General features: G+C 37.1%; 1 protein-coding gene and 1 pseudogene across 1 annotated transcript in view; one reads left to right on the forward strand and one right to left on the reverse strand.

Annotated features, from left to right (window-relative positions):
- LOC136266829 (CXXC-type zinc finger protein 1-like) overlaps positions 1-25,970 on the forward strand; it is a 184,069-nt gene that overhangs the window by 121,954 nt on the left and 36,145 nt on the right. The window lies entirely within an intron of this gene.
- Positions 11,979-13,099, reverse strand: LOC136266448 (zinc finger MYM-type protein 1-like; annotated as a pseudogene).

Raw genomic sequence — 25,970 nt, forward strand, 5'->3', positions numbered from 1 at the left:
GTGCATGCCATTTTGAAAGTAGAGATTTTACAAAATTATAATACACTTTTTGAGATGGAATTTAAGGACAATGTTGAGAGGTAAACATGCTTTTTTCTATACTTGGGCTCTCAGATATCGAATAGCCATCACTATAATATATACTGAAAGCACTTTAAGGTTTGCGTTAGCAATTTTTAACCTGGGATAATTTTACATATTAACCACTCTCAGATTGAATCTCATAGCATTTTTGATAAGTCTAGTGTGTCATTGCTAAACCTAAGTATAGTGCCATAATTTTAGGGGTGAATCTGAGATTTTAGGGGGGGAAAGTTCCCCCCCTAACAGCCCAAGAATAAACACTGTGCGAGACTAGTGGCCCGGTGTTAAGTACAGGTTTCCGGCAGGGGCTTCTACCTTCGGAACAGAATAGCTATTATGCACTTGTCAATTTCATGCCCCACCCCCCACACCCAGGTGGGGATTTGACATTGCTTCTTGTCCCCACCCCTGGGGCAATTGACAGTTGTCCAATTTACTGATAGATTTTCGGTAGTTGCATTTCTAAACAACAAAATCGCACTTGCTATAATTTTACTAGCTACAGGGCAGGTTTATTACTAGTCGCATGCATGAAATATGCGCTTATTATTATTATTATTATATTTTATTACTGTGCAAGACCTCAAAATAGAGTATAAAAGCACACTATAGAGTATAGTTATAAATTAAGTAAGGATTTAAAATGTTCTACACTTGATGAATTAATTACAGATTCCGGAAGATTGTTCCATTGTCGAATTGTTGAAGGGAAAAAGGAGTAGTGGCTTAGTCGTCCTTGAGGTGTTGTCAAATCCCCTACTATGGGGGTGGGGACATAGTGGGGATTTGACAGCCGACTTTGCCCCAGTAGTGGGGAATTTGACACCACGATTTGTCAAATCCCCTGTATTCCCCGACCCCTCCCGGGGTGGGGGGTGGGGCATGAAATTGACAAGTGCATTACGAAGTTGCCGCAATTGTTCCAGCAGCCGGATACAATTGCCAGGGCTATAGTTTACTATAGCTAGCTAACTACACCCCACCCCGCACTGCGTTAGGTACCAATGCTAATGCAGTGGGTGGGGTCGGGGCACGAGACTACTTGCACGAACTCACTCGCGTGACCGTGATATTAAAGGTTGGCTGCAAGTTAGCCGGTATACTGCAGGCCACGTCTTGTCAGTAGTCAATTGTTTACACTAAGTTGTAACTGGCAGTTACTGATCTTTTTAAATCAATCAACAAGCTAACAAAAATAAATAGCTATACGTAGCTAATTCATTAGCTAAGTGGCTCTAGTGTGCATGATGATGAATAGGCGGAGTGAGGATGACAAAGTGGGTGCAATTTCCGAAGAAGAAAAGGACTTTTTTTTTTTTTTTTACAAATTAATGACATAAGATAAAACAGTACATAATAAACAAAAACAAATTATCTTACATATGGGCCTCAGCGACCTGCACAGCAATCGGTGCCTCAGCAATGGGACAGCGCAAACTGGACCTGGCACCGCGAATGCACATAATTGCAGACCTCAACAAAGAGAAGCTCAATTTACATCTCAGCCATCCCATCACTATTCCATAGGAAAGACTGTGCTTCAGCTGTACTCAAAAGGTTGGCCAATCTCTTATAAAACTGAGTAGCAGCATCACCCATTCCACCAGTAGTAGTAAAAAGTAAGGGAGTAAATGAGGCATTCTCTACTTCATGAACCCGTTGTTGGTATTCACGTCTCTTTTCCTTGTCATGACGTCGGTATGCAGAGTGTAGGGGTTGATTTGAGGGTGCACTAGGGTTACTTTGGAAGAGAACCTAATGTTGATAAAAACGGTTATCAAGACCACCAGCGGGATACTAATGAACAAAATCAAAGAGAAATGAACCCGCTTTGTGCCCCGGTTCTGCTTCAGTTATTTGGGGATGTAGAAGAAACCAATCGTGGTGAAAAATTGCAGGAACACAGAATAGTAGTTGCAGGCAAAGTTGAACAAACTAAAAACACAGCTACACATAATGAGTTTACATTTACACAATATATGAAGAAACCATACAAATATTTCCAGTATCAAGATATCAAAAAAGGCTTCAGAGGATTTTTAGACATTTTGTACCTTCAAAAAAGACATCTGTGGGGTCTCGGAGTGAAAATATAGCATTCAAGCTGGGACTTCTAATTTTTTACACGGTCATGTTGCTATATCCAATAATCATCTTTGCTTTAGATGTAAATTATGTAGCATATAACGTAACCTGCATAACTATCTCTTTGATTGGTTTAGTTCATCAATGCATTGACATGATTCCAGATATTTATAAGCTGATTAAAAAATGCATAAAGAGATGTGATTCAGGAGACTCAATTGCAAATCAAGGTTCATCCACTCCGGAGACTCAGAGTGACATCAGTTACAGCAAAAGGCAATGCCTGTACTCAAAAGGTTGTTAATTGATGGACTTGGAGAAATTCTTATATCCATCAGTTATTTGCAGCCTTTATGGCTTTATCAATGAAAAGGATTGGAAATTCGAAGATGGGGCATTATCTGTAATTGATTTCCTGTTGCTTTTGTATGGCATTATAATGGATGTCTTTTATGCAAAGATCTACTAAGTTTATCTGCTGAAAAAATTCATCAGTGACTCTTACACTGCACATGATGAATATGAGAATATCACTCCCACACATTGGAGGGATAGGTGTTTAACACCGTTCTCCTTGACCATACCATTTTCTTGCCTCCTGGCAGTGACTCACTGGCTTATACTTGCCATCATAGGGTTACGTATGTATGTTGATAACTTTGCTACCGAAACAAGCACTGAAAAAGAGCCGGAAACTGGAGAGTACAAAATATCTGGATACACTATTTTTATGGCAGCGTGTGGTGCATATTTATCAGTTGCCTCCATAGTGGCATATGTAATAGTGAATAAATACTGGTTTCTTCAGATATACTGGCTTATAAATGATGAAGGAAAGTCTGCATTAAACAATCAGAAAAAATACCAATACATCAAGCGAATTGCATCAAGTTTTAAGACATTGGGCTTCCTTAGAGATCCTGTTGCATACATTATTACTTTAGGCTTAGTGGCACCATTTGTTGCATTTTTAATTGGAACCTACTTGCCTGACTATGCGCTCAGTCACCATTTGCCAGATGTGGTGAATACTGTTGCGGCAACACTAGGAACTGTCTTCCTTTTTAGCTTCTTGATGTGCAACGTTCAAGCTTGCATTGTATTTGCAATACTTGCTATGCTACTTACAATGCTGTTTGTTATATTTATAGTTGCAGCATGTGCACTGGTTGGATTGGTCACTAACAAAAACCAAGGATATGCTACCAACACCAGATTCAGAAGATGAATAGAAAACTTTCCTTTTTCTTTAATAAAATGATACCATTTTTGGCAACATTTACTGTATAGCAGTTTGGATAATATGTATTTGCACAGTACAAACACAATACAACTATATGTGATCTTGTACATGTATATAACTGGTGAGCATGCATAATTATTATAATATTCTTAGCAAAACTTCTTTGTGTATTATAGTTAAAATACATAAATACGTACATTGTACATTACATAATGGCTGTATCTACAGTATCTGTGCATCATACGTTTGTATCACTTACTGGATATGGATGGATTATAGGCTTACAACATTTTCGAGTACAAAAGCATTTTACCAGTACATATAATGCAGATGAATTTAATACACAATGCGCATGTCTAAAGGGAGCTAATTTGATACACACTATATTATATTTCGAAAGACGTAATTATTATTATAATGTTACTGTATGAACTGTTTCTTGGCTGATAAAAAATATACACTCTGTGGAAAATCATATATCTATTTATTATAACAGTCAATTACTCTAATACAACAGCCAGGAAAACTGATACATTTTAATAAAATACTAATTTATTGAGTGTGATTAATTTTTTTACCACTACTCAAAGCTGCTTTCAAGTTTAATTGGCTCAAGTGTATATAGGCATCAAATTAAAGAGTTTTATATACTGCACTATAGGAGTGCAACAATATAATTATCAATATATCGATATAGTGCAATATTTTTTATCACAATACAATATGTGACTGGACCTGCGATAATAGGGCATGTGGGCACATGATTTTTGCCTAGTTTTTCACACTTTCATCACTCATCACTTTTTCTACCATTGTGCTATAGCATTGCAATTTTCAGCTCTTAGTAAGCATTTAATTGGCATCATGCTGGAAGTTACAGAATGGAAATATACTTTTCCAATACTGAGATATGACCTGTAGAGTGATGGGATGTAGTTTGTGCCCACATGCCCTATTTTCGCAGGCCCAGTCACATATGTGTGATGAAACATATTGATATATTGCGTCTTGCAATATTTTGCTGTGTTACAATATATTGCATAATATTGCAGGGTTGTAATGGGCTGTGGCTTGTGGATAATTAGCCTATTCAGCTGCCACCTTCCCCTGGAGGGCGGGCATCAAAGCCACCAGAATATAATTGTTGATGTTTTAGAAGCCACATATCCTAAACAAACAGTACTGGGGGGGGGGGGCACTGCCTACTTGTACTGTAATACCTATTTAATAACTGTTGGCCAATATAAGCAGCTTTTGACTGTTGGGTGTACACCACATGACACTAATGCTATCTGCTGTATCTTATGAAGCTTAAATCCATGTGTTATTTACAACAAGTATAGCACTTTAACATCACCAAAGGTCTTAATCCAAATATTGCAATACAACAATATATTGCAGTATTTTTTAAGGCAATACACAATATGGTATTTACCCGTGTTGTTGCATCCCTACTGCACTATTAAAAGCACTTTTGTAAAGTACAAGTATTCTCTTGCTTATGCAGTGTCCTCCCCTAGATCCGCTCCTGAAATCTTCCAGAAGTACTAATTGTAAGACTAATATATAGCCACTGCCTGTGCAATCAGTTAGCTATATAGCTACAGGGCTTTGGGGGCTGAAGCCCCCCCTCCTTCACTTTTAGACTTTACCTGCAGCTGATCAACATGCTGAATATTTTGTCTTAGCATAGTTATAATAATCACTAATAGTACAAATACTCATTAAATCCACCTTACAACCATCTATTCAAGGAATTATCACTGGATGCACAACAAGGGATCACTGGGATCAGCATTGGAGGTGCACAAGATCAAGGTACCCTAATAGAGCAATCACCTAACTACTCTAATAGAACTTCAACAGATATATAATAGTTGGTTCTGCTATGGAATTTATCCATATCTGTCTACACCTGAAGATGTGTCTATACATACAGTAAAGTGCATAAGTCTATTTAAAAGGCCTTCATTAATAACTATACTTGTGGCAATATACTTAATTCAAGTATATACGTACACTTACCACTGAAAATGCTCTCAGATTCAATCTCATATCGTTCAAATAGTTTCAATCACATTTTTATTCTAATATGCATCTGTATTGTGAAATTGTGAGAAAGTGTTGGTTGTCTGAACTTACTCAAACCTTTTCTTTAACAAATACTGCAGAGCTTATATCCAATCTTAAGGGAAGTATATAATAAAAAAATATTTTATATTGGCAAATTACAAGCATTTGTACATGGAAATATCTCCAAATTGCAGTATTTTCTGCCCCTGGTATTTTTGTGTGAGTATGTAGACAGACACTAGCTATAACATTAACAAATCAGCTTCTTAGATGGGTAAATTCAAGGGAAGTCTCCTGATCATGAGTTACTGATGCAGGGGTGACATGATCTGATAAATTCTTGCCACAATGAATATATATGTATTATGTACCACTTTCACACCTCAGATCAAAGGCTCAGACTGTTGTATATAAATGATATACCACAGCAAACTGTGGTATATAACTGATATACCACACTTTGTGGTGCCCCACAGCATTCCATGTGCAGGTCTCAACAGTCAACAAACTCTCAACATTTACATTCCATAAAGTCCAGTAAACAACATTATGCAACTTGTTCAACCCAGGAGGTGATACTTATAAGAGGCCTGTTTCTATGGCAATTATAGTTGTATTAGACTTTGAAATATTTTGATTGATTATTAAGCAATAATTGTACATTTAAACTTTGTATATAATCACATAGATATAATCATATAGAGAGTCTCTCACTGTCTCTATAATGTCCTTTATGGGTCAAACAGCTGATCAACTGATATGTCTTTTAAAAGCTCATCAATGTCATCTGTACTGTCTTGATATGAACCAGAAAAAGATATTGGACAGCTTGAAAAGTTGCAACTGTTAAAGATAAATGTTGGAGCAGGGGGTGGCAAGTGTTGCTTTGTAACAAACTGATCTTGGCTAATCAATGAACTTCTATGACTTACAGCTGTGGTAGAAGAACCATATGCCACCAATTCTGTGCCACTACCATTTTCACTAAATTACTGGTCATCTGTAAATCATCGCTGTGGCAGTCAAATTGAAACCTCTTGCCTGGTTGATCCTTGGGGTGATCCAAGGCAGCAAGTGCGTATCGGGGTGTATCACGCGCTTGGACTTCCTGGGCTTGCTGCTTAGCAGCCTTTGTACATTCTCCAACAGTGTTCACAGCACTAGTTGTAGCACTTGCCTTTCGCTTCAACATCAGGCGGTATGATTCATGATTCATGTCGCACAAATCGTCTTTAGCATTGTCTTTAGCCAGCAGAGAACGCTTGGTGGTGAAAAGTCGCGGCAGTTAACACAGGGACACCAGCCAGGCACTTGTAAACAATAATGGCTTGCTAGTTCATCTTCAGGTAACAATCCAACGTTGTCTTTAACAATCAATGTTCTACTTACGACTGTATTACTACCGGGAGCAGTAGACATGACAATGAAAGTAGTACATAACAGTTATAACCCGGATACTCGGGATATGACAAAAATATATGCACTCGCGCCCTGCGGGCGCTCGTGCATATATTTTTGTCATATCCCTCGTAACCGTGTTATAACTATAAAATCTATACCAGCAATAAATCTGTTAGCTACTAGCTACGTATATTGATATTAATCATAATACTCCATTAGAGTTATTATAAACTTGCATGACTGCTATATGTGAGTATCTTTCAAACATCTTTGTCTAGCCTAATGTTATTCTCTTACTAGCTATATATACTACTATTCCCGAATGTAAGTTCCTAACCTTTGTAAGCCACAGGTAACCTGACAGTTACTGCATCAGTGGTATAAAAAATTGTAGGCTTGATAGTAACATTAGGAATTCAGCATTTTATTGTGACTGATTAACATGAAGTATTACAGGACAACTGTAAGAATAGCATAGCAACTTTATAGCATAGGTGGCAGACACTGTAAGAATGGCAACACCAGACCATATCTAATGAAAAACTGACTACAGTGATAAGACGTTCTAATAGTAAACTTTCAATCTGCAGTTATGAACAAGGATAGAATGAAATTAAATCCATTACTCACATTATAAAATTCCCATAAGCACTAATAAGACTTTAATTTGGCAATATTATGAATTCTTCTATCAAATGCAAAATTTTAAGTCTCTGTATTACTGTTCACTGTTCCCAGGCTTCTAATCTGTAGAAATATATCATACTCAATCTTCTGTAAGCCAATTAATGACACATAATGCTTAACAATTAATTAGCCAGCACTTATTGTTTTGATGTGTACTATTGTTATCTGTAATACCGTGATGGAGTATAATACATTCAAGTAGCTACAGTACATAGTTTACGTGTAGTAACAGATAAAGATATAATATTTATTTATTTATTGAGACTTTAATTTACAGCACAGGTGCTGAAGGTCTGTAGGACTCCTGGTCCTACAGCCTTGTTACGGAAAGTATGCTTGAAAAGGTAGAGAAAGGACAAAAATCTATGACTGGACCTGGACAGCCTAGAACCTGCAGCCATCTGATTAAAGCTTGAATGCTTACAGGAATCTGCCAGGAGGATGTCTTTTCCTTGTTAATATCAAGTATATGTATCCATAGGAACCTTAGAGAGTGACTTTATTTTCTCAAAGTACCCCAAGTGGAGCCAAGTGGACATTATGCATATGTATATCAATGTATTCAGCTATTTGTGGGACTTGTAAAGTATTATGCCTATGTGTGACCTAGTATCCACACATGTGTATATATGTATGTATAGCTGCTATCTGTATGTACCACAAGTGCATGTATATATATACAATGCATGCAAGTGCAGTTCTGGTGTAGTACAGTGTATATTGAGGTAAAAGTTTACTTTTAAATAAATTTTAATAAGTCTTAAATAAATTAAATCATCACTACTGAATGTATTTAGCTTGAGGCTGTTCCTTATTAGTTAGCTATGAAAGGTACTATTAGTAATGTAATGATCGAATTTGTAATATCTAGAGCATAATAAAAGGTACTTTTAATTGTTTTGATAATGTAACACCAAGTTTATACATTAAACAATACTTGATGTATAGGTCTGTACCAGCTATTACAACCTCAGCAAATTCCTATTACCTTATATGTAATAGTGTTATGATGGTCTTTTAACAATAAATGCACGTTGCTTGTTCATTTATTCATTTTCATAAAAAAAATTTATACCGCTGCATCATTATTGTTATTGATATGATGGACTCAGTACCTTCATTGTATCCTAGCCAAGATGTTGCTCCTCAACCAAGGTAAGCAATAAAGAGGCATCAAGATATTCTGATGATTGTAATATATTATATTATAGTGCAGCAAGTAGGGAGAGAACAAATGTCCCTGTTCACTATGATGAGGCATCTGTTACCTTACGTGATTATCTGCAACACCCAATACAACCCATCAGTGACAAAACAAATGTGAATTGTGACAAACAGCATTCAGGGGCTCTTGGATATCTTGGATGAGCAGAAAAAACTTCCTAGGAGGTTTAGCATTAGATTGGTATACAAGTTTAATCTGTTAGTGTATTACTTTGTTAATTTTGTGTACCAAATCATAGCTTGTGCTGTAGAAGGAGAGAATGTTGGTTATTACACAGTATATATCATCATTTCACTGATTGGTCTGATTTATGGAACATGTGAAATATTGTTGAGCTGTATCCCTGCATTAATAAACGAAAGTCAAGAAGAATAGAGGATGCCGAAAGCACACCCAGTGAAGCTTTTTCTGAACCAGACCATACTGCAACAGGCACATCACTGACATACAAAGGGAAAGTTAGAAGTGCAGTAAAAGAATACTTGGTGCATTCCATTGTAGAACTATTACTTTTACCTTCTCTAGTCTGTAGCCTATATGCATTTATTAATGAGAAGAGTTGGAGATTTCAAAATACTATTTCAGGGTTTAGCTTTGTGTTATTTTTATACAGCATAGCAATTGATACATTTTATGGAAAATTCTATCTTATTTGGTTGTTGCAGAAAGTTATTAGACTTTCCTATAACAAATATGATTATTTACAAGATGAAGAGGTCAACAGGAAAACAAAGCTGTGCAGATACATATCTCCCCTTTACATGATGATACCACTTACAGTTATGCTCACAATGCTACATTGGTTCATGCTAGCCATCGTTGGAGTTCGAATATATGTTGACAACTTTTCTGTGGAAAGAAATTCTTCCAAAATTGAACCAACAGCAGGAAGCTATGCATCAACCTCATTCACAAGATTCATGATAGCTTGCAGCATTTATTTACCCATAGGTTCCTGTATTGTATACATCATTCTCAACAAGCATTGGTTCTATGAGGTGTACTCAGTTATCAAACAGTCATCTACTTCCGCAGTATACATTGAGTCAGTACCCCTTACCATCAAATTCTTATCATTTGTGGTCGACCCTATTGCATATGTTCTGGCATCAATTTTGATATTCTCTTTTATAGCCTTTACAATTGGAACATTCCTACCTGATTATGAAGAGTCAGATTTCGAAGTGACAGCTGGAGCAAGAACTGCAGCAGAAATACTAGGAATACTGTTCGTTCTGCTTTTCCTGCTATCCAACATCCAAGCTACTGTTGTGTTTAGCGTTCTTGTAGTTACTGCAGTGGTAATACTAACAGTAGTGAGTCTTGTCATAGTAGTAGTGTTTGTAGTAATAGTTGCTGCTATAGTAAGTGGGGTGGTAGTAGGAAGTTGTAAGGTACTTGAATTATCCTGTAACATCTGCTGTGCAGGCATGAAGTACTGTGACAGTGATAATAATTGACTGTATAAACTTAATTGCTTCCCATGTATACAGCAGTAGTAATATAATGATATTGTGCTCAACTGTAGCTATGACATGTAATTAGTCGCAGACACGCAATGTACTTATGCATAACAATTTTGACAATAAAAAGTGGTTTTTTTACTTATCATGACAGACAAAAAATTTTACCTTGTAAGTATTGAATTGTGGTGCACATACCCATATCCTGTTTCAACTAATAGAAGATTTGTTTACTTGACGTAGTAAAGATGATTGTATATGAATAGTGCATGAAGAATACAAAATGATTTCACCTCCACCACCATATAGTGAATATGATGAGAGGCAACCAGTTCAAATTCAGTTAACTGTCATCTGCGATGAAGCAGCTCAAGACAATACAGCAGTTACTCAGAGCACTAGTGTAAGTGATCTGGTGTACAATTATTCACCAGAAGTCACACTGCTTGACTATCTGAAGAACCCGTCATACTCTATTAATAGTAGTATCAATGTAACAAACAGTATTAAAGGATTTTTAGATGTCATGTACTACCAACAAAAGCTCCCTCAAACTTTTAGTGTAGCCCTGATTTACAAATTTATTTTGGTCTTGTTTTACCTCATTAATTTTGTGTATCAGGTAGTCACACTTTTAGTGATACAAGAAGATTTTAGTTACTACATAATATGCATAATTATTTCTTTTACTGCATGGTCTGATGTCTGGAGCTTTTGAAATAATGCCTGATGTGTGCTTATGCAAAGAATGGTTGAATCGTAATCAGCAACCACCAAGGAGGCTCATCACTAACACAGGACATATTACTCCACTGAGGCATGTCTGGCAAGATCCAACCATTGCACTGCAATATTTAAATCAGGCCCGTAACCAGGGTTTTTGGTTGGGGGGTTCTTTTCAGGAAAATGTGGACCCTTTTAATATATACATTAGCTAACTTGTTAGGTTAGCTGCTTTGGCATGCAAAGCATGCCATTTCTAGGGGGTCTGGGGGCATGCCCCCCCCCCCCAGAAAATTTTTGAAAATTAGGTGTCAAAAGATTGAGTCTGGTGACAATTTTATGCATAAAAAACTAAATGCAACAAAGTATCATTTAATTGTCTTCATTCACATTATGTACACACAATGAGTTGTATAATGTGCAGTAGGTTAGTTTACATGTAGTGTATATATCTACCAAATTGATTGTACAAAAATCATATGAGTCCTTATTTATGATAACATTTCTGTCCATTTAGCTATTATAGAATACACTCAAATTCAAGTCTGCGAGGGTGAAGTTTGGCAAAGCTATATCTACTACCTTATCAAGATCTATACAAAAGTCATGGTGAATATGAAGAAGAGCAAGATTTGAAAGGCGATCTTTCCCCATTGAGGCTCTCATAAAATTATTTAATTGTCTTAACCCACTCACAAGATGTGACCGGCACTGTGCAGGCAATCTGCAATAGAATGTAAATGTTTGGAAACATGTCTTTATCACATTCTTTAATTGCATCTGCAGCTGATGATGGCCTCTCCTTATATTATTTCAGCATGTACCAGTTACTTCCATCGTTGGATCTCCATTTCAAACAATTCAGGAGATGGAAGATCTGAACTACATTGGTTTACACATGCACCCAAATCTATAGGCTTTGAAGAGCATAAAATGGATGGAACAAGACCTAATAGGTTAACAGCAGTGATAGATGAACCAGAGAATTGTTGGTCTATAAACGTGATGATGTGATCAAGAAGCGGGATCGCAACATTTCTCTGGAAATATTCACAGGGAGAAATGGCTGGAGCATTACTGCAATGCTGTTATCTTGAAGCAATTCGAGGCATTTCAACTGTGCTACCAACTTTATTTGTGATTCTACAAGCATGTTCAAAAATTTTGCAAAGCCAGAGTCAACATTTTGTCGCTCAAGTTTGTAGACTCTTGAAATGTCAGCTATCTGCTGGTGTGCTTCTAGAATATCCAGTGCTTGTTTCTGCAATTTGACTGTAATGCCAGCCAAATGTGATAGGTATTGATAGACTGTAAGAAACACTATTATAAATTCAAAATTGGTAATGCTGGTAAATAATTGTTGAGCATCACTACGGGATGCAGTATCCCAATCTGCATAAGTGTTACCGTACTTTTCTAAATGTCGCTTAAACCCAATCATTTCCAGAGCCTCTGTAATGAATACAAAAGCTTGGTAAAAATGCTGATAGGCACTGCCTCCCAGCCCACCTAGTTTTACACAGATCTAACAAAGGCTATCGACGTGTCTCATCGACTACATTATGTTTAACAATAACCTCAAGCAATCCAGATCGTTTAGGACTATTCAAGAAAAAACGACAGCAACTTTGCATTAGATCCAAAACATTCCTTACTTGAGGCAAGCTACAGCTTTTACTGATGGCTAGGTTAAGGCAGTGACCATTGCAGTGGACATATGTGGCTAAAGGTGCTTCCCTTTTAATCCGTCCCTGGACACCCACTGCATCTGAAGACATGTTACTAGCACCATCATACCCTTGGCCTCTCCATATTTGATGCTGGGATGTCATTATCTTGCAAAAATTTCAATATAGCTAGCGAAATAGCTTCACCTGTGATTCTCTCCAAAGGCAAAAAGGCTAAAAATTCTTCTCTGATTTTATTTTGCTGATCTAAAAACCTAACACAAACAGACAGGTGCTCTATATTGTGAGAAGTAACCTCATCAGCCAGGATGGAATAATATGGTGAAGCATTTACTTCATCTATAATTATACTACCTAAAATTTGCTTTGCCATTACATCAATTAAATCATTTTGAATTTTTGGTGAAGTATAAGTGGCATTCCGCATTGCAGGTGCTTGCAAGTGATCAGCATCTTGAATGGCCAAAAGCTTTAACAACGCTAAAAAATTTCCAGGGTTCCCAGATGCATCAATTTTCTCATTATCGCCTCGTAAAGCTATGCACTGCCTACCACAAAACAATACTGCACTAGCCAAGGATTTTAGTAATAATTGGTTTCGCTTAATGTTGGTAACTACACTTGCATCTTGGCATGCTGTTATGGTTGCATCTGGATGCTCAACCGTGTGCCTAAAATTGTCAGCTAATTCCATATAATTATGGTGATACGCTGAACCAACATGTTCCTTGGTTTTCTCACTCTTTTTATTCCATATTCGAAAGGACCTACTTACAAGGTAGCCTTTTGAAGAATCCTTGCAGAAAATAGCACAGAAAATACAAAACATGCCATCAACATGCTCACTATACACCAACCAAGGATTTTCTTTACCAAAAACTACGATTACATCCATCCAGATGCTGGGAAGGAAACACATGATTTTTTGATGGCACTCTGTGCTTTGTTAACAATGCATATTTCTGAGCAGCAGTAAGAGATTGCATAGCTCTGGTGAACTCAGTGCTGAGGTGATGCAGAACCTGCATAAATCTCACCAATATCCAATATTTGTTGAGTATACATTGCTGATTCTTGCAAAATAGTTGAGTGTGTAGCCTCAGTATCAGGGATCGCAGTGGGTGAAATTTGATCCGACTCACTGGCAATCACAGTTTCAGTCAACACATCATCTACATTTACAAGCTACAGATTGAAATACGCATTAATTTATGAGTGGACAGTCAGATCCACACTTTTTGCTTATAAGCTATAGCAAGAGCTACAGGGTATATTCTAGTCTCGCGCAGCCAGACCACTATTTCTCCCCACAGCGCTTATCGATTAGATATTACCGGGTTTTCAAGTCCGTTGTCCTATGTATTTTGGCGCATGCGCTTAGCAGTGCGAAAGAAATGGCAGATTCAAGTGAGATCAGGTAACTGTGTGTGCCCTATTATGATGGATGATTGTAAATGTGGTAAAACTATTAATCACTGTATTGTTGTGACTCCTTTATCACCAGTGAATGGCCCTTCGGTTAGTAGGTTTTTAGCGCATGCGCAATTATAATAGGACAACGGACTTGAAAACCCCGGTATAAGCGCCTGCTCGAAATAGGGTCTGGTACACTTCCAATAGGCCAGTTGTGACAGCACCCGGCAGGAATGTGAGGTGTCGATTACGCCTCTCGAAAATGCGTTAACAAGCACACGTAAGAATTCGCCATTGCATGCTGGTTCTTTTTTGTTTAAATTTTAAGGGTGCATTATCAACACCTATAAATTCTAATCGAGGTGCTGTCACAACTGGCCTATTGGAAGTGTACCAGACCCTATTTCGAGCAGGCGCTTATAATATCTAATCGATAAGCGCCTTGGGGAGAAATAGTGGTCTGGCTGCGCGAGACTAGGTATATTCCAAAACTTAAACTTACAGGGAATAGCTAGTTAGCTACATTAACTACATGAGGTGGCCACTTAGTATAATAGTGGTAAGTTGGTACAACTAAGCATGCAATTACGTATGTTCTACGTAAAGGATCCCCCACTAGCTTTAACTAGCATTACCTGAAGTTTCATTTGCCTGATTGGGTGATATTAGGACGCGTTCAGCACTTTCATGTGAGCTTCCAGGCTGTCCACTATCGACAACCACAGCTACTGTGTGACTATCCAACGCTCTACCTACACTCTCAGACTCCTCTGCTTTTTGAAAAAGCTATCCAATCGCTGGCATGATGCAGCTGAGCGTTTCCTTTCCCGAGCTAACTGCTTTTCCCTTCCCATTGCCAGATTTACCTCGAGATTTACACGAAAGACCACAATCAATTCCTCAAAACCACACAAGAAATGAAACCCACAATCAATTGCAATCTTTCAGGATCTTTTGTAATTGTGGGATTTACCCCATGTACTCATATGGAGTAACTATTGATCACTGTGGCACAACTAAACTAAGGTGAGTAGTATTTAAAAGTGGACCTCTCTGTAAAGAGGGCGGCTCGTCCGAACCTACCGAACCCCCCTGGGTACGGGCCTGTAAATGAACATGATGTTAACACACAGCAGATACAATACAAACAAAATGCAGTCAACACACTATAAAAGTATGTTTTGCACTCTCTAGCATAAATCTTAATTTTCCCCATCTGTAGTCTGTATGGCTTTGTTAATGAGAGCAGTTGGTTCTTTGATTCTACGATCTCTCAATGCAATGGAATTTTTTTTTACAGTATTATAATAGATACATTGTATGGAAAGTTCTATCTTCTCTGGTTATTACAGAGTTTAGTCAAAGATTCTTATAGGAAGCATGATGAGTTGTTAGATGAAATGATGGAGCAACAGGCGAAACTGTACAGATGTACATGTCTCTCACCACTTCCAATGTCTATACTATTTGGTGTTTTACTTTCATTCTTACACTGGTCTATGCTGATCATCATTGGAATTCAAATATATACAGACAATTCTTCCATTAAAAGTGAGAATGGCCACATAGTTGCAAACAATTACAAATCTACTTCATTCACGAGGTACATGATATTTTGCTGTGCATATTTTCCCATAGCTTCCTGGATTGTGTACATTATTCTTAACAAATATTGGTTCTATGAAGTGTTCTCAGTTATCAAACAAGAGTCCGATGAAGAAAGGTATATTCAGTCAATGGTCAAGCTAATAACATTGCTCTTGACCCTCTCGTAGTCTTATCCATTATCCTTCTGATTTTACCATTTATAATTTTGGCAATTGGAACATACAACTGGGTTGACTATGACCATTCTGAGTATGACTTAATTAATTAGAACTACAACACCAATATTAAGAATACTTTTAATACTTTTCTTTTGCTATCCAACATTCAAGCCACTATTATATCTGCAATTGTAATCCTAACAATTGTAATAATATTTCTACTAGTACCCATCATCACTGTTGCTATAACACTTGGACCTTTTGTTGTGTTATGGCTATTATGCAAGACTGTACATTATTTTGATGATTAATACTGACCAACTAGCTTTTGTAGTAAGTAGCACAATGCAAACTTGTTTGTATTAGACTTTATATGTATTTTGTTTGTATGTAATAAGTAGATTTTATTGCATGCAGTAGTACAGTATTACATGAAATGATTAAAAAGGTTAGCATGCAAGTAGGGTTTGACAGCAGTTTTCATTACTTATTGCAATAGAAATATTTGCAAATTCTTTTTACCTAAGAACGTAGTAGTGATGATCCTGCTTAAGTACATTTGTACAGTACTAAATGACCAACTCATTTTGTCAGCAAACACAAGTGAAAATAGCATAGCAGAAGAAGACAACTGTAATGTGTTGATGGAAATGTTCCACCTCTGTACCCTGACAAGGATGAAGCTTCACCACTATACTGTATTATTCTGAGCATGATAAAAGTTAGCCAGTTCAAACTCAAGTATAAGCCATAAATGAAACACCTTGATTGCAAAATGATACAGCAGTTACCCAGACAAGTAGTGAGACAAGTGTAAGAGTTCCAGTGTACATGCAGTTATGCACCAGACGTCACACTGTGTGATTACCAATGCTATTAACCAAAACATTTTAAAGCAGTATCAATGGATTTCTGGATACATTTTTGATGCCACAAAATGCTTCATTGTTTAGCCATCTTTTATAACTTTACTCTTCTGCTTCATTAATCTCATATGGTGTTACAAAGAGTCATATTGGTTATCATACGTAGAACATGTATCATCATTTCTCTCCTTGGTCTGGTTTGTGATGCACCACAACAATGTCTGATTTTCACTCATGCATAAAAACCATAATATGTGTATCCAGTCTGGTCTTATCACCCATGTCAGCAGATTGGATTTTTCACCCAGAATAAAATAGACTACCCAATTTCACAATCAAAATCAGCTAGACTTGAGTGGTCTGCTTTTGCTGGTTGCTTTTTTCAAGCCCAGTAGCGATCTGTACATGTGGTGTCGGTATTAAGGAGCTCTGGTCAGCCTGGGGATGGCTGTATGTGGCTGTACAGTACCGTGGTGTTGAATAAATACCTCTGCTGTGAAATTTTAGCCCGTTTGGAGATGTAAATGGCCCATAACTGGGCCTAATTCATCCCTACACCTTCCTTTTCAAGCCTCTTGCCCTTCTTCTGGGCCCCCGCCCTTCCTTTTTGGAGATACAGTCAACCACGGTTTAGATACTATCTTAAATGGTGGGAAACTTTGCACGGTGGATGCTCTGGAAGGTAAGGAATTGGTGTAAAATGCGTAAAAATTTGGTACACATAGCTTCAACCATTGGTGAGCTATAACACACTAAATGCTTAAAACCAGTGTTTCTTGAAACTTTTAAATAGGCAATATGCCAGGCGTTTTTCCAGACTGGGTCACATATTGTAATCAAGATTTATAAATGAGAGCCAATAGTATAGAAAATCAATCATGCTCCTTTGAGGGAACCTCGCCAGAACCAGATATGCAATATTCAGATGCCTTCACACTGTCAATATGCTGTGCTCCGTTGCAGAGAAACATTATAATTTCCACCTGTTAATTTGTTAATGTTAGGGATAATTGGTTCTTTTTACTCAGCAATTAGTGCTGTGTTGCTTTATATAACCAGGATATTGATTACCATGAAAGAATTTATCCTGTCTGGGAAATATTCTATGCTTGCTATACGAGGCTTGATGATATGACCAGATTTGACAAAATTTTCAAGCATATTCTATGCATTTTGTAAACATATTCTATTATATTTTAGCATATTATATATTCTATGCTTACCAGATTTTTCTATGCTTGCTATTACTGTAGAGACAGAGTTATTGCTGTACACATGTCCTTGCTTTCTCAGGATAGAAACACACATCAGTGCTGTAAATTTATAATTTATAGTGAAAATATGATGTACATGTGTGTAAATTACAGGATACATATTATATATAGTAGTTCGATAGCTGGTTTCAATTTATGTACATTTTTTAATCACATCTAATAGAAGTTTTGTTTACTACAGCAAAGTGAACAATGTAAATACTGACAAATGAAACCTACGTATACCCCATGTATGCTGTGACTTACTGAATGCAGGTTGTGAATGGCCATCCGGCATGCAGTTAATGCAACTATAATGCAAGAACTCTGTACATTAATTAAGCAGTTGCTTACTATTATGGTACAATGTGTAACGTCAAGGTAAATACCCACAGCCACTGTACTATTACATTTGGTTACATTGTAATGTGTCACAAGGTCTGGTTGTGGTTTGGGTAAACAAGTTATAATAACAGAAGGTGCTTTCCATTACTAATCAAAACTGCACATATTGCAAATTCATGTCACCTTATAAGTAGTGGTGGTTACCACACCCACATCCTGTATCAGATAATTTCTAATTAGAAATCAGTTTAGTCATTAGTCGTGCACTGTGAGATTATATTGTAAGAGCTGCTGGTGAAGAAAGAAGATGGCTTCACCTCCACCAGCATATTTTGATGAAGATGATGGAGCTCCACCACCTTATAGTGAATGTGTTGAACAACAGCCACCACTCCAGGTTAGGTTGACTATCATAGATGAATTATTAGTGGACAATGCAGCAGCTGTTGCTGCAATTCAGGAGACAGTAACACTTTACAATTATGCACCAGAAGTTACATTAAATGATTATCTGGAGCATCCATTGAGTGTCATTAACAGTAACTTGAATATGACAAACAGTATTAAGGGTCTTATTAATATATTGTATGATCAACAAAAGCTACCTTGGAAATTTAAACTACAAGTGGCATACAAAGTTAATCTGTTAATTTACTATTTTATTAATTTTGTATACCAAATGGTAGCTTGTGCAGTACAAGGAGATAACATTGGATACTATGTAACATTCATTATCATTCTATTCTTCGGTCTTATTTTTGAAACATTTGAATTAACAAGTGACCTGTATCCTCATGTTAAAAGGTGGTATATCAGTCATAGACAAATTGCAAATGTTTCACATCCAAGCAGTGAACCACAAGTAACAGAAATAGATGCAGACATACAGATTCCTCACAAACAGAAAGCCAAAAATGTGCTTAAGAAATATATTCTCCACTCAATAGGAGAGTTACTAATCTTCCCTTGTCTAATATGTAGCCTATATGGATACGTTAATGAAAAAAGCTGGCAGTTCAATAATGCAATTGCTGGATTTAACTTCATACTATTTGTATACACTATAGTTATTGATGCTTTGTGTATAAAATTCTATTTGATTTGGCTATTGCAAAGAGTCATTAGAGTTTCCTATGAAAAGTATGATGAATTAAAAGATGAATTACTGGATGAGAAGACAACGCTGGGAAGATACATTTCCCCTCTTTACATGACAATACCATTTGCTGTTCTACTGACATTATTACACTGGTCTATGCTAGCCATCACTGGAGTTCGGATATATGTTGACAACTTTTCTAATGTTACAAATAATTCTCCAGGTAGCTACAAATCATCCTCTTTTACAAGGTACATGATATTTTGCTGCGCTTATTTGCCTATAACTTCCTGGATTGCCTACATCATTCTCAACAAGTATTGGTTCTATGAAGTGTACACAATTATCAAACAATTTACAGATCAAGAAATTAGCATGCAGTCCATATCGCCATGGGTCAAGTTGATCACATTTGTTTTTGATCCTGCAGCATATATCTCTGTGATATTACTAATACTGCCATTCATAGCTTTTACAATTGGAACATTTTTACCAGATTACAACAATTCCAAATATGAAGTTTCCATTGGTGCAAGCACTGGTGCAGAATCATTAGGAATATTATTCATAATCTTATTTCTGTTGTCCAACCTCCAAGCCACAACTGCATTTGGAATTCTGGTAGTGACAGTTGTAGTAGCAATGGCAGTAGTGGGTCTCCTAATAGCAGTGATATTAGTAGTAGCAGCTGTCATAATTATTGTTGGTACTCTAACTGGTGCCTTTGTTGTATTAGGATTAATGTGTTTTGCTGTGACAATGTGTTATAATGACTGAATAATCTATTGTACCATTCTACATGCAACAATTTTATGGGCTGGGCAAAAGAATAGCAAGGTGTATATTATGTTACTGTACATTATTTAACCTAGCTTTATAGAATAACTAATAAGAATTAATTATTTTGATCATTTTTTCTTCTCTTTTATTGCATCTATATACCACTGTATGCTCTGTAGGAGTAATTTGTCAAGGAATTAGCATTACTGTGCTTGAATGATTCATCAAAGCATCCTTTTTCACAAAGCTTGTGCACAATAAGTGTTTCAAATGAATTATGATGAAGTGCCATTGTGTACATGCATCACTCATTAGCAGAGTGGAAATCACTTGTTATGTGCTAGTGATGATCTGAGGTGATGAATATTCAAGTAATAATAATAATAGTCTGATGTTTTAACTGCATGACTTGCAACAGCACAAACTAACAGATGTGCAAACATATTAAGTGTTGAGAGTGGCTTATATGTATATACATAGTAAGATTCATAGCAATGTATGTTTGCATGATTTCTTTACTGTACTGCACAAAACATAAGTGGATCTATTCAAGTGATTGTCCAAAGGAGTCTTACAAAAAATACACTCCTCTTGAAGTAACACACTGTGTTCTACAATGCCCTGACAATCCTGCAAATAATAACTTGTCCAAAGTCCCATTGACAATAATTAACATGTGCATAGTCCATTACTTCAAGACCCACAAATAGTTTATATATACATCAAGTACGTAACTGTGCTGTACATTATAAATCTTGTTTCCTTTTAGTGGATAAAAAGAGCAGTAAAAAAAAGATACCGTCATTAATTTTGTAGTACTGTAGTTCTAACACAGTTGAAAATTTATAACACATGTGCATCACATGTTATCAACCAACATTGGTTACAAATTGACATATCACACATATGTGAACAAACCAGCAGATTAGATTATGCGCAGTGGTTATTCATTATGTAATTTTAGGGAAGTAAAGGTACTTTACTCGGGTATTTGTCTTTCAAAATTGCTCAAATTGCAAATTCTTATACACGCACTTTGTTTATGAAATAAATAATACTGATCTATTGTTATTGTCATTTATTAATGGACTGAAGATAGAGGTATCTTTCCATCATCCTATTATTATACCTACAAAGCAAAAAACTTTAGCGCTTGGCGCGCTGCGCGCGCCAAGCGCTAAAGTTTTTTGCTTTGTAGTTTTGGAAATTTGATTTGACCAAATCCAATTTCCAAAGTTGAAACTGTTGAGCTTTACCATATCTGGTTGGCTTGCTTTTGTGGCCACCCAGCGTTAATTGGCCAATTAATTGAAGCCATTATGCATGCACGTTATTACACTGCTCTCAGTTACAATAAGGTTTCTACACACTATCGCGATATTAGCTTATCCTCCTTTAAAAGAAGCACATTGAATGCATCTCCCCTTCCTTCCTTCCGTCTAGGCTGAGGCTTCCCTTACAGCTATATGCTTCACTGACAGACTCAGCAGAATAAGTGTATGCACGAGTGTATGCACTAGGTAGAGGGAAGGGGGTGAGCTACCCCTGGGATCTTATCCGTAATCTGAGAGTTGGTAGCATAGGCTATTCTAGGCCTGGAGAGACATGTGCCTCCTTCCCTTGCTGAACAATGAATTACTTAAACTATTGGGGTAAGTTATAGTACAGCTAGCTATAGATAGGCATTGTTCTTAGCATTCTTAACAATTATCATTTAAACCATTTTAAGCCTTTAAATTGCAAAAGTAGAACAACCTAAGTGTTAATTTACATTCCCCCACTCCCTCAAAATTCCAATTTATACTAAATCTATATGCAACAGTATTGTGACCGGATTTACAAAAAAGGGTCTTCCACACACATCAAATTCCATGAACTTGGAAGGCCATAACTTTGTGTTTAAGAGACGCACAAATCTGAAATTTTCCCTACCCATTACGCAATGTTGGCACTAACCACTGACCACATTTCAGGTCAATAACTTGTTGTATTTCAATTTTATGGATCGTCAAAGTTGGTAAATTAGATGTGTGTGGAAGACCCCTTTTCGCAAATCCGGTCACATCTCCTCCAGGTCTAGAATCACCACTTAAGGTGGTAGGGTGCACCAGGGTAATGTTCATGCATCGGTCACTTTAATGTCAAGGTGGCATCTGCTTGGTAGAGTTTACTAGATGTGTTATAATATTATGGTAAGATTACCATGTACACTGTATCTCACTGCATACAAACATAATTTGTATTTCTAAATTTATTCACTGATGTAGATAGATATATATGCTGTGCAGTTGAGGGAATATGACCCAGTGATGCTTATAAATTTTATAGGCATCAGTATGGAAAGTGATTGAGGATTCTTATTTTGTGTAAAATATGATTACAGGACATTATGTATCATAAATATACGCTGTCCATATTTTCAAAATCAAGCCACTCTGCCCTTATTTAAAATCTAGTACGGATGGCAGCAGTATTCTACTCTGGTTTGATTGAGTAGTTGTATGCACCTGTGAAGTCCTGTGAACTGAAAGAAGACATTTTTTATACCTAGCAATTCAACTGCCTACCAGAGCAACAAAAGTCAAATATACCTAATAGAACAGTCAACATCAGATTGACATGTTCACTACATTTCCTGTCACACTGACACATGCCACTACACACCAACTACTTTGTTATGACACACCACTCCATCATGGCCCTTTTCCTTGGCTTATTTCAAGTAAAAGCACTAACCACTTTGGATGCCGATCTAAATGTATGCTACTACAACAAGGCAATGTATTAAATTTAAAAAATATTACACTAGAATGGGTGAAGCAGTTATCTTGTTAGGGTGATAAAAACTGGCTGTAACATAAGGTCATTCACTGGCATTGTTGATAACTCCAGTGTACAAACTTGTACTGGAGAAGCAAGAGGATAAAATAAACAAATAAAAGAAATTACAAAGTAAGCACATAATATTATAATTATTAAAGCATGTGGTCTGTGTGCACCACCAGTGGTTTAACCTTGGAACTAATACTACCAACAATATGTCAGTAATATTTTCATACTGCTCAGTTTAACTTAAATTAATTTTGTTAACACTTCCCAACAAAAATAATTATATACCTGTACGAGGAACCCAATGCAAGAAATCATATTGAGGATAAAACAATCAAATAATTGATACCATACCAAAGAATGGACTAGAGTTTCAACACACAAACTCTTTCCTTACATAGTTCATTTAATAAAGTAAAATAAACCTGATAGAACAGTTACTATATTTACTACACACCAGCGTTGAAACCGGGTCACTACTGCTGACCCGGATGACCCACTGTGCTATCCGGGTCAGACCCGGATTTGACCCGGATGTGACCCGGATTAAATTAAGCCGAGGCGCGCGATAAGAGCTATGTTTCGGGTATTCTCGAGCGAGCGAGATTACGTTTTGAGCGTTCGATTCGTGTTGAGCAAACGAGTAGTTATGTGATAACTGAGCTGGTAAGTTTAGAATTTAAAATCAGTCAGTGGGTTTGGTTCCACGTAGCTACTGTGAGTTTACAGACAGCAATTGGGTGTGGCTTCATACATACTTAGTATTGCAATTTCCCAATATATTAAAATGGGTGTGGCTCACAAAAGTACTTAATATCCTGCTGCAAGACTAGACCTAGACTATATACAACTCATACATTAATCGATTAGTGGGCGTGGCTCCACGTAAGCTTGCAGACAGAAACGGACACAGTTTCATGCTACAGACTGCACTTACTAATAAATGGGCGTGGCTGAGCGTATGTTTGTAACGCGATAAGTGGGCGTGGCTCATGAAAGAGCTACGCGACTAGCGTATATAGGTTCCACGTCGTCAAACGGTTTCTCACGTGATCCAATCCGGGTCAGACCCGGATGACCCGGAGAAAATGTGACCCGGTTGACCCGACCCGGTTTCAACGCTGCTACACACCCTATTACACTGACACATACCTCTACTCACCAAACACATCTTTATGACATACCACTCCATCTTAACTGCTGCTGTTGACTTACCTAAAGCACAAGACACTATCGGGCCTGGATGCAGATATAGATGTACATTACAGCAACAAGGCAGGTAAAATCAAACTATACAAGCATGGGTGAGTAACTGATCTTGTTGACAGGCTCCATGCAAGCTACAGTGACCAAAATTGCAAAAAAATACAAAGTCACATCATACTATTTTAACACATGTACAGGGTGATTCAGGGATCTAGTTAATACTCCAGTATACATACTTGTACTTGGTCTGGAGAAGCAAGAGTAGAAAGTAAACACATAGTATGAAGCTCATCACAGTGTGCACCACCAGTAAAACTGAAACTACCAATAATTGCTCAGTTACTTTATTTCTTTCATATAGGTAAAATTTAAACTTAGATTTTTAACTATTCTGCCAAAAAAAACCTGCATGAGGAATCCAATGCAGAAGTACTATGTAGGACAAAACATCATTGCAGAAAACGTACCATATGTTGGCACCAAAGAACGGACTATAGTTTCCACTGCATTATTAACCTCTTAATTTCCTCACTTCTCAACCATGGTACATTCAAAATTTGCAGCAGAACACAATCATCGGACAACTGACTTGATGTCTGCATGATTACTGTATATTCTGCATGTACAATACATACAGTATTCAGTGTTGGTGATTCAATCACTTGAAGTGGTATCTCACTATAGTCAATGATGTATCAAACATCAAGTAGCTAGACTAGTCAATAGTGTCATGTAAACAGTCAATGGTGATCCATCAAGCATGAGTAACTACAACAGACCAAGGTGGTGTATCAACATCAAGAAGCTTTACTAGTCAATGGTGATGTGTAAACCATCTCACAATAGTCAATGATGTGTCAAATATCAAGTGGATGTAATTAATAGTCAATGGTGGTGTGTAACCCTTCTCAGAACAGTCTATATTGATGTTTGAATAGCTAGAATAGTCAATGCAGGTGTGTTAACTATTTCACAATAGTCAATAATGTGTCAAACATCAAGTAACTAGAATAGTCAATGGTCCGGTGGTGTGTAAACCATCTCACAACAGTTGATCGCCATGTGACGTGTCATACATCAAGTATCTAGAATGGTCAATGGTGGGGTGTTACACACCAACATTGGCTATTAAAGCTACTTGAAGTTTCATTGACTGTTGTGAGATGGTTTACATACAACCATTTACTATTCTAGCTACTTGATGTTTGACGCATCACATTGACTGTTGTGAGATGGTTTACACACAGTGTGTAAACCATCTCACTTACAGCAGTCCATGGTTATCTTTCAAGGATCAAGCAGCTAGAATAGTCAATAGTGTTATGTAAACCACCTCATAATAGTCAGTGAAGTGTCAGAGATCAAGTAGCTAGAATGGTCAATTGCCCACTGGTGTTAAACCATCTCACAACAGTCTATGGTGATACATCAAGCATCACGTAGTTGGAATAGCAAAGGTTTACATGCCACCTGGTTACTTGATGTTTGATACATTACGTCTGATACTTGACATAGATTGAATCTACAGTGACACCTGTCTTAGTGGCCACCTGCTAAAAAGACCACCTCTAAAAAAAGTTTCTCTAGTTAGACATTTTTATGTTAACCCACCACAACCTTTGGCCTATGAAGGCCAAAAAGTTTCGGCCCGAAAACCATTTTAGACAAACAGATGGACTCTGATATTATAAAGATTCTAGCTTATCACTGACTGTTACATTGAGATGATGATAATGGACAC

Source organism: Dysidea avara, chromosome 9 (assembly GCF_963678975.1).
Source record: "Dysidea avara chromosome 9, odDysAvar1.4, whole genome shotgun sequence".
Lineage (NCBI taxonomy): Eukaryota > Metazoa > Porifera > Demospongiae > Dictyoceratida > Dysideidae > Dysidea > Dysidea avara.